Raw genomic sequence first — 2528 nt, forward strand, 5'->3', positions numbered from 1 at the left:
GATAGAAGGCATGCAGTTTTTACAGGTCAGAAGAGATTTCATATCAGTGAAAGGTTGACTAAATAGAGAAGGGCAGAGTGTGAAGATTAGCATTCAGAGCAGTAGATTTTTTGGGCCCCAGGGAGAAACTAAGGTTTTTGAGTCCACTGATGTGATTAAATATATAGCAGAAGGAGTATGAAAAGATGCTTTAGGGAAGAGGTCCCCAACCCCCAGGCTTCAGACTTGTACTGGTCTGTGGCCTGTTAGGAACTCGGCCACACAGCATGAGGTGAGGGGCGGGCTAGCAATAAAAGCTTCATCTGTGTTTGCAGCTGCTTCCCAGCGCTAGTATCACGGCCTCTGCTCCACCTCATCATCAGGCATTGGATTCTCATAGCAGCACTGGTCCCTGGTGCCAAAAAGGTTGGGGGCCGCTGCCTTAAGGGAAAACTAAGAGTCAAGGAGAACCAGGGGAGATGTTGTCTGGAAGCTTCGTGAAGAGACAATTGTTATCAGTTTGAGTGAAATTTGTGGCAGGAGGTAAGAGAAAAAATGGTAGATTCCAGAGTATTATATAAAATCAAGCCTATCAGACTTGTAGAATGTGAGAGATGAGGAAATTGGAATGCTGAGAATAATTTCCAAATTTCTCGTTTGGAAGTCTTAAATGAATGGCTTGGGTAGACAGTGATGCTCTTAAATGAACTAAAAGAGGAAAATGCAGTGATTTCCATTTGACCTTTATTGCATTTGAAATGCATCCAAAATGTACCTAGATGGAGATATCTGACAGCTGGAAATATAAAAATAAATAAATGGGAAGTAGAAAAGTTCTGAAAGAGGAACTAGTCAAGATCTGTACTCACTGTCATGAGGCTATTTATCCTTCTCAATGTGGTGGTTTTTCATGAAGAACCCTTGGTGGGGTGGACTACTGACAAAATTAGGTATCCACTGGGACAGTATAGGATCTGTGTTAATCTAGTCAATATAGATTCCAAAGGATTGGCGGGCTGGAGCTTAGAGATGTGAGACTCAGAAAAGACTTGTCTTGTGTAGATCAAATTAATTAAATCTGGAAACATAAGCTCATATGTGTAGTAAGTCGTTTAGGATATAAATAAGTAATTGCAAATAATGGTTGTATATGTAACAAGATACATCCTACTATGTTTCTCCATACAGTATATATTATAACTAAGGTTTTCTCTCTTTCTCTGCGGTGCTGTTGTCTGCTTAGGAAACTTCCCAGTTGTAAAAGCAAGATAGAAGTTCTTTGACAAAAACCACAATATCATACAGTTTTGACATATACCATGCCTTATTGCCAGATGTGCAGCTGAAACAACTTGAATGTGAACAGAGAAAGAAAAAATAAATTATTTACATGAATGAAGAGTAAATACTAAAGTTTATGCCATCAGCCATTCAATATTTATTTAAGTCAAAAGAGGCAAACCAGAACAAGATTGATTGTAGATCTAATTATTCCAGAATCTTATCATACCAAGAATATCTCATTTTCTCAACTAATGTCCCAAAGTCAAGAACTTTTATATATATTTTAAAAAGTGAATTTCAATCTGCTCTCTGAAGCTATGATTACTACCTTCCATTCATACCCCTGCATTGATTGTCTTCCTTTTGCTCCTCCAGAGCCACTCTTTACTCGCTCTCTGTCCTGGAGTCCAAGAGCAGAGAGTACATCACTGGGGCCAGTGCTCTTAGGCTTCCAACTGAGGCTAGCCTGTGAGGAGGAAGCACAGACAGGAGAGGAAGAGAATGAGGTCAGTATATTTACTCCCCAGTATATTTGTTCTCCCTGAAAAGTTACCTTGGGCTGTCTGTTGCCTTCCTGGGAAGTCACTACTCCTCTTCAAGTGGCCAGCTCTAAATGACTCATTCTTCTTTGTTCTGGAAACCTCTTTCCTCCTCTTGTTTTGAGTCTAGGGATTCTAACAGCTTTATAGTCCTAGATTCATGCATATTCCTTCAGTTCCCTGTACCTTGGCCCACACCCTTTTAATTGGTCCCCTGTTGGGGAAGGAGGAACGTTAAAAGTACCTTAACTGGAGGTTTTCTGTTATACTCTCTAAAGCTATTTTTAAATTTTTTATTTTATTTGTTATTATTTTATATTACTTTCAGTATACAGTACAATGGTTAGACATTTATATAATTTATGAATTGATCCCCCCAATCACTCTAGCACCCATCTGGCACTACATACAGCCATTTAAATAATATTGACTATATTCTCTATGCTGTATTCTACAACCCCACTGACTGCTTTGTAACTACTAATTTGTACTTCTTCATCCCTTCACCTTATTCAGCCAGTCCACCAAGCTCCCTCCCCTCTGTCAATCACCAGCTTGTTTTCTGTGAATCTGTTTTTGTTTAGTTTGTTTGTTTCTTTTGTTCCTTAGATTCTGCATATAAATGAAATCATATGTTATTTATTCTTCTCTGACTTATTCCACTCAGCATAATACCCTGTAGGTCCATTCATGTCTCTGCAAATGGTAAGATTTCATTTTTTATGT

This window comes from Pteropus vampyrus, unplaced genomic scaffold, assembly GCF_000151845.1.
Source record: "Pteropus vampyrus isolate Shadow unplaced genomic scaffold, Pvam_2.0 Scaffold136, whole genome shotgun sequence".
Taxonomy (NCBI): domain Eukaryota; kingdom Metazoa; phylum Chordata; class Mammalia; order Chiroptera; family Pteropodidae; genus Pteropus; species Pteropus vampyrus.